The sequence below is a fragment of the Lactuca virosa genome, chromosome 5 (genome assembly GCF_052849685.1).
Source record: "Lactuca virosa cultivar CGN04683 chromosome 5, Lactuca_virosa_CGN04683_v6, whole genome shotgun sequence".
NCBI classification, from domain to species: domain Eukaryota; kingdom Viridiplantae; phylum Streptophyta; class Magnoliopsida; order Asterales; family Asteraceae; genus Lactuca; species Lactuca virosa.
In genome coordinates this window covers 440,448,088-440,460,091 of record NC_136430.1, presented here as the reverse complement: position 1 = coordinate 440,460,091, position 12,004 = coordinate 440,448,088, and positions in this window count along the sequence as shown.

Sequence of the window (12,004 nt, the reverse complement as noted above, 5' to 3'; positions counted from 1 at the left end):
TCTAACAGAGGTGAAAATGTTCATAATCACAGACTGGTCCGGGTTTGCCTCTGAAATGATAGGCAGTTTTGTAAAAATCACCATAAATTGTAGAAAAATCATATGGAGATGTGCAAGTAGCCATTTTAAAGCTAAGAGTTTGAACTACTTGCACCTGGAACTGTTTTGAAAACTAAAATATTTAAGTTGACCAAAACAGTCCGTGATCGAAGTTCATCTTTTCTGATGTAATCTGATAGAAAAAGTTTAATTGTGTTCTTGATGATTTTACTTGTATTCCCCCCTTAAAACTTAAGAAAAACATGTAAATGTAGGGGTATGAACTCACCCTATGTGGTTTCAGTAGATGAAAGTAAGAGAGAGGAAGTGTTCAACCCAAGAACACTAAGAAGATGTCTTGATGATTCGAGAATCTAACACCGAATAAGATGGAATTTGTGTAAGATATCAATGATTTGAGTAGAATGGAGTGTAATAATTATATGAATGATGAAGATACTTACTAATTGAAGAAAGAAATCCCTGGAGAAATCCTTGAAGTTCTTGAAGTTGAGAGAAAAGATGAGAGAATTTTGGAGAGTGTTCTTTGGTTGCTAAGTGTAGAATGAAAGAAGTTAATGAGAATGAGGAGAGATGACCAATTCTCCAGCTCTTAGAACGTGGGAAGAGCTGGAGATTGGGTGTAAAGGTCCACTAAGGTGACAAGGGGTAGTGGGAAAGAGTGGCTAATCATAGAGTGAGGTGGTGGTGGTTTGCTTTTGCCATAAATTAAGGAAAAGCAAATATTCCCTCAATAATTAGTTCAACCACTAATTCTTTTAATATATTTTTATAAAAACCCTGGAGATTTATATATTTTGGGGCCTTAGTTTATAAAATAAAGTTTTGGGTGAAAATCCCACGTTAAAATAATGAAAAACGGAGTTAAAACGAAGTCGTAGTCGAAAAACCGGTAAAAAGGGGCCGTCTGCGAGACCTCTCGCATGGGCTGTCTGAGAGGCTTCTCATGCGAGGCTTCTGTCCTGAGAGGCTTCTAATGAGAGGCTTCGGTCCTGAGAGGCTTCTCATGAGAGGCTTCGGTCCTGAGAGGCTTCGGTCCTGAGAGGCTTCTAATGAGAGGCTTCGGTTCTGAGAGGCTTCTCATGAGAGGCTTCGGTCCTGAGAGGCTTCTCATGAGAGTTTTCGCTTCTAATAGGAGGGTTTTGGTTCCTTAAGGTTATTTTACCCGTTTTTACCCCGTTTCAAGTGGTTTTTGACCCGGTTAAGGGTCGAGATGACCCAAATGATTACAAAAAGTTAAAGTAACTTTTGAGAGAGATTCGGGAGAGATTTGGGAGAGATTTTAATAGAGAGAGATTAAGTGAAAGAGATTGAGAGAGGTTTCGTTTGTGATCTTTTTGAGTGTTCGGCTTCGCAACGCAAGGTCCATAAACCCCGTTAAACCGTGTTTTAGTGTCGTACACACTCCCGATGAGTGTGCAATAATGTTTTATCGTTTTGGTTCAATGTTTACTTAGGAAATTCAACACACGAACTTTCCAAATGATGTTTCTCTCATTAAGATATTGCATTGTACAGTAATTACATAGTGTAAACCCTAATATACAAGGGTTAATTGAGTCGATTGGTTTTGACTTGTTGACTTTGTTTGACTTTGACTTGACTCAATTTTGACGGTTGTCACATAATGTCATCATAAAATGTTTTTTATGTCTTCCATAATTTGTCCTCAAGTTATGGAACTTGAAAAGTCTTCCATAAAAACCATATTAAACTCATAAGTTATGGAAACCAAGAGTTTTTGAATTGTTCAAAACTTGCCCTCAAGTTTTGGAATTTGTAAAGTTACCCCCCCATGTATACTTTAATTCCAACCCTTAGAATTTTAAAAGTTTAAAATTCAACCCTTATACTATTATACTATTATAGGTTTAATATTTATATATATGTATAAGAGTAAGTCAGTCTTACCGTTAGTAGGCCTCATTCACGAAGCCGGTCTATAAGGGGGTATAAGGTTACTGCCTATAAAATGGCAGTTTAATGGGTGTCCACTCTCACCCACCGCTTGCTTGACTGGTGGAGGGTCGTTAGCCGAACGGGTAGGATAGGACATTAATTCTCCCTTCATTAAAAGTATAATGATAAATATAAAGTAACTAAACATTATTAAATTCCCAATCTTAGTTACTTTAAGGAAAATGTGAATTTGGTGCTAACCCATGAAATTGCACTTTGCACCTTGTTAAGTCGTTAGTGGAGCGTGTGTGGTTAACCGACACACTAATCTGGGACTGACAATGTGTGGCAAAGGGTAGTTTGATGTTAATCATAGATCAATGGAGCGTGTGTGGTTAACCGACACATTGAGTAGGTGGTTGTAACATTAAGTGTACCAAGTTAATTTGCATGATTATTCACTCCTTGTTTGTGATCCTCGACATCCCAGTCACAAACTTGAAGGGCACAATCGAGATTTAAACATGCCATTGAATAGTTCAATGAATCTCAAAAGATCTAGGAGTTTCAATTCATTTAAAACCTAATGTTGAATTTCGTTTTTCATGGTGGAAATTGGTAAATCTTCATTTACCTACCTTCAAATATTTTGTAGCTTGGATTACGACATCCCTCTTCCAAGTTATAAAATATTGTGTTGGGTCCTAGCCTTAATATTTCATATTGGGTGTTATATTAAGGACTTAAATCAACTAAACTGGAATTTCTCCCTCATAGATGTCTAGTTCAGACAACTATGGTCTTCCTTATCCTTTTGGATAAAGCTATCCTAATGAAGATGATATCCCAAATGGCAATCAAGGTGAAAGATTAATCGCTTTGTTGTGCATTAATGGGACTGGAAATCATACTTCACTTCCTCCACCTCCTCCAATTATTCTCCCTAACCCACAAGTTCTTGGAAAGTACAAGGTTACTCAATCCCTATTGGCAAGCAATGTCTATATGTGCTCACATCTTGGAGATGAAGTCACATATTAACAAGTTGGGAGAGTTGGGTGTCGAAGTCTCAAGGAAGTTGGCTGTTGACTGGGTTCTTCAGTCACTTTCTAAGTCATATAACGGGTTCTTTGAAGGACTACTATGTGACAGACCACGACATGACCCTTATCGATCTTACCTATTTGCTTGTTGTTGCTAAATTAGTAATGATTTGTAGCACTGGTAAAGCAAATTTGATTGGAAGATCTACTTCCCAAACTTTCATGGACATTGACAATGGACACATTGGAAGTACAGAAAAGTCTTCTCTTCCCAATGGAAAGGGATCAGCCATAGTAAACCCGGTTGACCAAATGGTAAAGAGAAAGGCTAAGTCTAAGATAGTCCCATGTACCATTACCAAAGAGTCCATATGTTTCTATTTCCAAAGGAAGGGGCATTGGTTGCGAAGCTGCCTTATTTACCTGAAAGTTCACTAGGATGGTAAAAGTCAAAATTCTGACTATGCTTCAGGTAAAGTCCACTATCTAACTCTATTAAGTTCCTATTTGGAGATTCTTATTACATGATGTGACTAGGTTGCATTTTGATTTTTTGTAGAATCGAAAAAAGGAGAGGAAGCTTAGAAGAAGAGTATGTTGAATCTGATCGCGAAGATGCATTTCAATCGCCTGATTCGAAGATCAGAATTTTGAGCTGCTGCTTAAGAGTTATGATAGATTGCTTAGGAATAGATAACAACATAGTTTTCATATGTATTTGCATTGTAAGGATAATTTTTTCCGCAACTTTAAAATAAAAGAAAAAATTTTGATTTTATTTATTTTAAGTATCCTTACAATGGCATTTGTGAAAATTGTTGTTTACATGTTTCCATTGATAGCAATATTGGAAAATAGATTTGATTCTTTCGTTTGTGGCAGTGTCATAATTTACCAAATAAGGAAAGATTCTCATCAACCAAGTTTCAGGAGGATAGAAACTTGGGATCATGCAACTTGTATTGTATGATGAATGAGATTTTTCATCTTTGGAAAATTAAGACTAATTCCTTGTTCACATGTATATGTGAGTCAAGTGAAGGACTAGGAGATCGGGTACACTTGGTTGTGCGCTGATCAGGTCCACCACAAAGAACGATAAGGCTATTCGTCATGAATTACTAAAGTTTAGTAAATATGGTTGTGCTTACAAGTTTAAGTATAATTCTGAAACATTGGAAAAGTTTCAATGTAAGGCAGAACGAATGAGAATAATCAAAGTAGACAGAAAGATAAAAGTTTTTCCAATCTGAAGAGATGGGAGAGTACTTGAGTATCTTGGTTTATGATTATCTTAGTGATTATGAAACCTTATCACAATTGATATTTCATATTGGGTGTTATATTAAGGACTTAAATCAACTAACCTCGAATCACCCATATGGTATCGAGACCACCCGTAGTCTTGGGCAACTTGGTTATGAAGTCCATCGTGATCCGCTCCCACTTCCATTCCGGTATCTCCGATTGCTGAGGTAAACCTGATGGTTTCTGGTATTCGACCTTAACCTTGGCGCAAGTAAGGCATTTACTCACGAAGGTAGCAATCTCTGCTTTCATGTTAGGCCACCAATATAACTTTTTAAGATCCAAATACATCTTATCCTAACCTGGGTGGACGGAATATCGAGTGTTGTGCGCTTCGGTCATGACCAAGTCTCTGAAACCACCATGTTTCGGTGTCCAGATCCGACCCATGAGATAAAAGGCTCCGCCACCCTTGACTTCTAAGTTTTTATCCATTCCTCTCAGGGATTCACCCGCCACATTTTCAGGTTTCAAGGCTTTGAGCTGAGCCTCCTTAATTTGTGTGGACAAGTGTGAATGGATAGTCATAGTCAATGATTTGACTCTACGACCAGAGTATTCTTTCCGACTTAGGGCGTCAGCTACTACGTTGGCCTTGCCGGGATGCTAACGAATTTCACATTCGTAATCACTGAGTAGCTCGACCCACCGTCGTTGTCTCATGTTGAGCTCCTTCTGGTCGAATATATGTTGTAGGCTTTTGTGGTCTGTAAAGATAGTACTTTTCGTGTCGTACAGGTAGTGTCTCCAGATCTTCGGAGCAAACACTACTGCTCCTAACTCAAGATCATGTGTGGTGTAGTTGACCTCATGTGTCTTCAGCTGTCTTGAGGCATAGGCGATGACCTTATCTCGTTGCATCTGAACACAGCCGAGTCCCTATTTGGATGCATCGCAATAAACCACGAAGTCTTCTATCCCTTCTGGGAGGGATAGTATCGGTGTGGTGCATAAGGCCCGTTTTAAAGTTTGTAACGCTTTCTCTTGTTTCACTTCCCAGTCAAAGGCCACGCCCTTCTGGGTCAATGTTGTAAGCGGTTTCGCAATCCGAGAGAAGTTCTGAATGAACCTGCGATAGTAGCGAGCGATGCCTAGAAATTGACGAATTTCTGTAGGCGTCTTCGGTGCTGAACAGTTCTCAATGGCTTTGATTTTGGAAGGGTCGACGTGTATTCCCTCTTCGCTAACCACGTGCCCCAAGAATTCGACTCTTCGAATCCAAAATTCGCATTTCGAGAACTTCGCATAGAGCTTCTCCGATCGCAATGTTTCCAAGACCTGACGCAGATGTTGACTATGCTCCTCCTTACTACGAGAGTAGATAAGTATGTCATCGATGAAGACAATGATGAAAAGATCCAAGTAAGGACGACACACCCTATTCATTAAGTCCATGAATACTACGGGCACATTGGTCAATCCGAACGGCATCACCACAAACTCGTAGTGTCCATAACGAGTTCGGACGGCTGTCTTCGGAACATCCTCCCCTAGCACTCGTAATTGGTGATACCCGGATCTCAGGTCAATCTTTGAAAAGAAATTCGCACCTTGTAGTTGGTTGAACAAATCGTCTATGCGAGGCAGAGGGTAACGATTTTTGACGGTCAGTTTGTTAAGTTCTCTGTAGTCGATGCACATACGGAACGATCCATATTTCTTCTTGACGTACAAGACCGGTGCTCCCCATGGTGAGAAACTTGGTCTAATGAAGCCCTTGCTGAGCAATTCGTTAAGTTGACTGGATAGCTCCTGCATCTCAGCTGGTGCTAGACGATAGGGCGATTTGGCTACTTGGGTAGCCCCTAGAACTAGGTCGATTCTGAACTCGACTTGACGTTGCGGAGGTAATCCTGGGAGTTCTTCTGGAAAGATTTCAGGAAAGTCGCGTACCACTTGGATGTTCTTTATGTCCTTCGTCTCTTGGCTCACATTGACAACATGAGCAAGGAATTCGCGACATTCCTTTCGTAGGTGCTTCTGGGCTTGAATGCTCAAGATGATACGAAGGTTCGTGTCGGGTTTGTCGCCGTAGATAACTAGAGTTTTGCTAGACGGCAGATTAGGATGAATAGCCTTTTCGTAACACACGATGTCGGCACGATGAGAACTCAACCAATCCATGCCGATTATGACGTCGAAACTTTTAATTGAGACCGGCATGAGGTCGATTGGAAATGAATGGCTATCTAGTGTTAGTGTACATACTATGTATATGCAGTTAGTACTCTGTGTTTTCCCGTTAGCCATTTCTACAGTGAACGGTTCTTTAAGTGCATGTGATTTTTGTTTAAGCAAGTGAGCAAATTTCTGGTTCACGAAACTCCTCTCCGCTCCACTATAAAACAGTATGCATGCATATGAGTTATCGAGGAGAAACGTACTAGTGACCACCGTGGGGTCGACAACTGCTTCCTCATGGCCTATAGCCAAAACTCTTCCCACTCCTCCGGCATTCCATGCCTTCGGGCAGTTCCTCTTGTAGTGGCCCACCTCGCCACAACCGTAGCAAGCCTGGCCCACACCAGCGTCAGAGACTTGGGTGATTGGCCTTGCTGGAGCTTTGCAGAAACGGGCAGTGTGCCCCTTCCTGTTGCAGTTAGTGCACTGCATTTCCTGGCAGGGTCCGTTGTGGTGGAAGCTGCATTTATTGCACTTCGGCAAGCTTCCTGCATACTGCTTTACCGACGCAACATCAGTAGGTGCTATTGCAGCATGAACAGCTACGAGCTGCTGCTTTTTGGCAGCTTTCTGCGCAGCGTTCTTCTTTTTGTCATCCCCGAACTTCCGCTTGTTGTCGGCGGATTTGGAGGGTTCTGAGATGGCTAGGGTTGTTGTTGTTGACGGGGTACGGACCCCATGGTCAATGAGCCATTGTGCTAATCGCATGGCACTATCGAAGGTTGTGGGGTTGGAAGCTAGGACACTCCCCTGAAATATAGGCATCAGCCCCCAGATGTACCTCTCCACCTTCTTCGCTTCAGAAGGAACCATTCCCGGACATAGGGCTACCAGATCGCTGAATCGGGCAGTGTAGGAGACTATGTCGGAGCCCTTCATGGTTAGGCTCCAGAGTTCCTGTTCAAGCTTTTGAACTTCGCCCCTCGGGCAGTATTCCTCGTTCATGAGCTCCTTAAGAGCCTCCCAGCCCATGACATTTGCCACTATCAGAGTTAGTGGCTTGACATGGCTATTCCACCATGTCAGGGCTCGGTCCGCGAAGGTACAGGCAGCAAATTTTACTTTGCTCCCTTCCGGACAGGAACAGATCTCAAAGATCGATTCTGTTTTCTCGAACCATTGCGAGAGGGCAATGATTCCGCCAGTCCCATTGAAGTTCCTGGGTTTTCAGCTGGTGAGGTCCTTGTATGAGCACTCCTTAGAGCGCACTGGAACTTCAATTGGTGTGGAATGCACATTCATTCCACTCCCGCTAGTACCGGTAGTGGTTAATTGTGCTAGGGATTCTGTAACAATCGCATTCACAGCAGCTTGAATAGCTGCTGGGTTGTATTAAGGAGGAGGAGGTGGAGTTTGATTCGGAGTTATTGGAGTAGCGCACCTGTTCGATCTACGCGGAGGCATCTTGAAGCTATAAAATCACAAAGATGAAGATACTGGTAAGAATTTAATAGCGAGAATGATGAGAGTGACTCATGGACTAACTCTCCATAGCCCAACAACACAGATGAAAGTATGATTGAATAGAGATCTAGTACTAGAAAGATGAAAGCATTTGGATAATAATTTCCATGAAATTAGATATCTGTCAATAATATTGGTATTACAGATGTAACTAGTTCGGGAAAATGACCTAGAAGTAGGTCTTACATCAAACCAGGATAGGAAAATTTTGACTACATAAAGACCTAATAGACTGAAAGTTCAATGTCTTAAGATAAACAGGAAATTACATGGAAAAGTGCTATATAGAGCATAGATAAGAAGGCTAATCCTTAGATAAAATGAAATTTGAGCAGAGCATTCCCTACTGGCAACGGGAACCCCTTGGGCGAACCCTTAAGTCAGCCAACTGACGCTCCATGTCAAGAAGGCGTCGCTCATACACTCGCTGGCGCACGCGATGTTCTATGACTTCGGCTCGAGTCACAGCTAGCTCATGTAGTAGAGACTCATGGTCTCTCGCAGTCCTCTCACGAGCATCTTCCAGACGACGAATGCGGATAGTATTGACCCCTGCATTGGCATCAACTTATGCAATTCGATTGAGAGCTGTCCTACCCTTTATTTCGTTACGAGCAACCCTGCGGACCAGAATAGGCAGGACTCTGTCCGCTGAGCCTCCCTCGCTCAAGTTGTAGAAGCTTCTGTCTCCGTTGTATGGCATGGGTTCACCCTGTTCTTCACTCCATGTCTCCAAACTTTCCACCCACAGAGGCGTCGGGCCTTGAAAAGCCGGACGAGGGTTAGGATTTGTGATTGGAGCTACCAGGGGTTGATCATTGACTTCTGGCCTGGAGTCAGAATCCTCCAGGAAGTTCTCTGCGAAGTCATCGTCCAACGGAATCGCATGATTCTCTTCTGGCTCATCGTCGAGCCATCCATCATTGCCGTGGTTGGGGAAGTATGGGTCGCCGTGGGGATGGAATCCAGCCATGTTATCTACACGAGAAAGAGGGTAAAAGAAATAATTAATAGACATACTAATTAAGATAATTATAAGATGATCCTTACCAGTTACTCCAACATTTGTGTAGCGCATACCAGTCATATGTAACCAAAACAGGATAGACCTACGAATAAGTGACCCTAACTCTAAGTCCACAACCAAACAAGGAACAGGAAGTAAAGCAAAGATCACAGATTCTAAGTCTATAACACCCTAGTTACATATAACCTTAGCGTATCCACTAAGAAACTATTGACATACTAATAAAGACCTTTTTAGTTTGCACATAAGTAAATTTTAGTAGCACAAAATACTCTTATAGTATTTTAAGTTTATGTTCTGTTCTAATGTTTTCATTGTATTAGTGTTGGTAAGTTTTTAGACTTGCTGCAACACCACAAATATTCCTAGGCACATGCTAATCACTTCTCGGAAAGATATAGTTGATCAGGTTATATCACTCCCAGATCGGATTATATGTCCCCAACCCTACTTGTGCTGTCCAACAATCGTAATACTTTTGTTCTGTCCTAGTGACACTGAATTTAATATGAATGCAGGTATGTATACTTTGGTTAAATATTTTATTATTTAAAAGTATAAACTCTTGGTCATAGTATTTTAATCCCGTTGTGTTTATAGTTGTATATCTTTTATGGGTTGATATACTCAATTCACTATAAACAATGCTCTGATACCAATCTGTCACACCCCAAAACCGGAACGGCAGAAACGTTCGGGGGCGGAGGACGTCATGTACAGTATCACAACAATGCATAATATAAAAACAAGAAACAACATCATCCATTGCATTAATAGTATAATTTAATACAAGTGTGTTCTGTATAGTTTATAAGACACCAAAAATATGAATCAAAATAAGAGATGAGTCTTGAATGTGCTCCATCTTCTCAAAACCTGGTCATCGGTACCTGTCTACTGGCGACCTGAGAATACAAGTTATTTTGAAAGCGTAGATCAGCATTAAAGCTGGTGAGTTCATATGTATTTTAGTGTCATTGTTTGAATAAGTTTGAAGAAAGTGTTTGTAAATGTTTGATGTAAACGTTTGTAAGTGTTTAATGTAAATGATTGTAGACTACCTAGAAAATCCTATATTTTCTACTAAAGTAGTCTTCTACCAAGACCCAACAGTTCTTTATGTTTGTTCTTTTGTAAAAGTGCGTGTTTTCCAAAAATATGACTACCATTACCAAAATATAGTTTTCATTACCGTTTATGTGAGAATATCACAATGAGAATGAAATGGGAAAATAAAGATGTATTGTAGTTTTATCTATGTAACTACCAATGTACTAACTACCTTAAACCTGTTTGTTTAATTAAGGTAAAATGTGATAAGATTGTAACCGTACTTGATTGACTAGTATAACACGACGTTCGAGTGTCGAAATGATATGACATTCGTCACCCGTAGACCTGCAGGTCCCACTGTAGCTAGCAGCAAGGTGTAGGATGGTCAGTCTTGTATAGATCTATACATAAATTCACGCTCTCCCTCCAGGAGACTCTGGGTACAAAACGTGACACAATAGTATATTGTCGCGCCATGAAGAAGTATCTCACATTAATGTTATAGTATTATTGTGTTTGTATAGTATGTTCTCTCTGTCGAGTATATAGTATGTTCTCTAGTGTATAGTGTGTAGTATGTATTGTTTCTCGTTATAGTATGTATTGTTTCTCTTTATAGTGAGTATTGTCTCTTGTTATAGTATGCTCTATATGTTTCTCTTTATAGTGAGTATTGTCTCTCGTTATAGTATGTTTTATCTGTTTCTCTTTATAGTATGTTTGAACTGACTCATGTATGAACTGACTCTTGTATGTTTCATTGTTCTAGTAATAGTAAGTAGTGACTTCCTAAACTATACCTATTATAGTTTACTAGTAATGTTGTTTGTATGAATGAACATGTTTGTACACCTTTGCTACCCAAAGGTATTGAACTTAATGAAGAACTTTTATATCCATATATATACACATAATATATAACTAAGATTCAAACGACCTTCGGACAAACAACCGATACCCTACGTTCACAACCAAATAAGGAACAGGAAATAAGGCGAGTTATCAGTCCAAAGTCCTTTCAATACTACTTATATAACTATATCTATATAGACATGATTTTTGACAAAATATAAGTTTAAAAGACTTTGATAATGAGTTTTGCATATAAAAGAGTTTGATAAAACGATTTGAGCAATTTGTTTGAAAACACAGTTTGAAGTATAAGAAATCAATCTGATTGATAGTTATTAATCACATGTGATTGATATAATAACTATAATGTTTCTACTTGTATCCCCCCCCCCTATTAAAGCATTTAAAATCATTTAAAAGGTAAGTTAAGGGGGTATGAACTCACCTGCAGTGAGTGATACGAATGTAAGATCGGTTTGTAGGATGCTAAGTGTCAAGTGAAGCCTTGAGCACAACGGATCCTAATAAGCATATAATGACACACACACATATATATATATATATATATATATATATAATTAGTGTTTAAGCAACTAATCATGATAGAGATTCACCTTAGGAACTAGGAAACACTTATATGGAAGTGTTACAATCACAAAGGATTGCATCTAAGGGGTTTACGGCCACACGAGTGTGTTCACGGCCTTGGTGTTTACGACCAAGGTGTTTACGGCCATGGTGGTTTACGGCCCTAAGGAGTATACGGCCCTAGAGTGTACGGTCAAGGAGTTTACGGCCATACACTCATGGGAGGACTTGCAAACTAGTTGTTTTATGGTCCTATCTAGCATTCAACAAGTGCCTTCGATTCTAGGCTCGAGTATTAGGGAGTTTAAGGGCCAAAACATCCAACAACACAAGAGTTTACGGCCATGCAAGGGTTTGCGCCCGTAAACCCTTGATTTTCATGTATTTTATGATGATCCAAGACTAGAATCAAGAGTTTAACAAGCCTAACTAGGAGATAGAAGATATACTCACGTTTTTGAAGCTTGGGAGGGGGTTCACGGTCCAAGAACTAGTAGGTGTTCTTGGTGTTCTTGGTGAAAATGAAGAA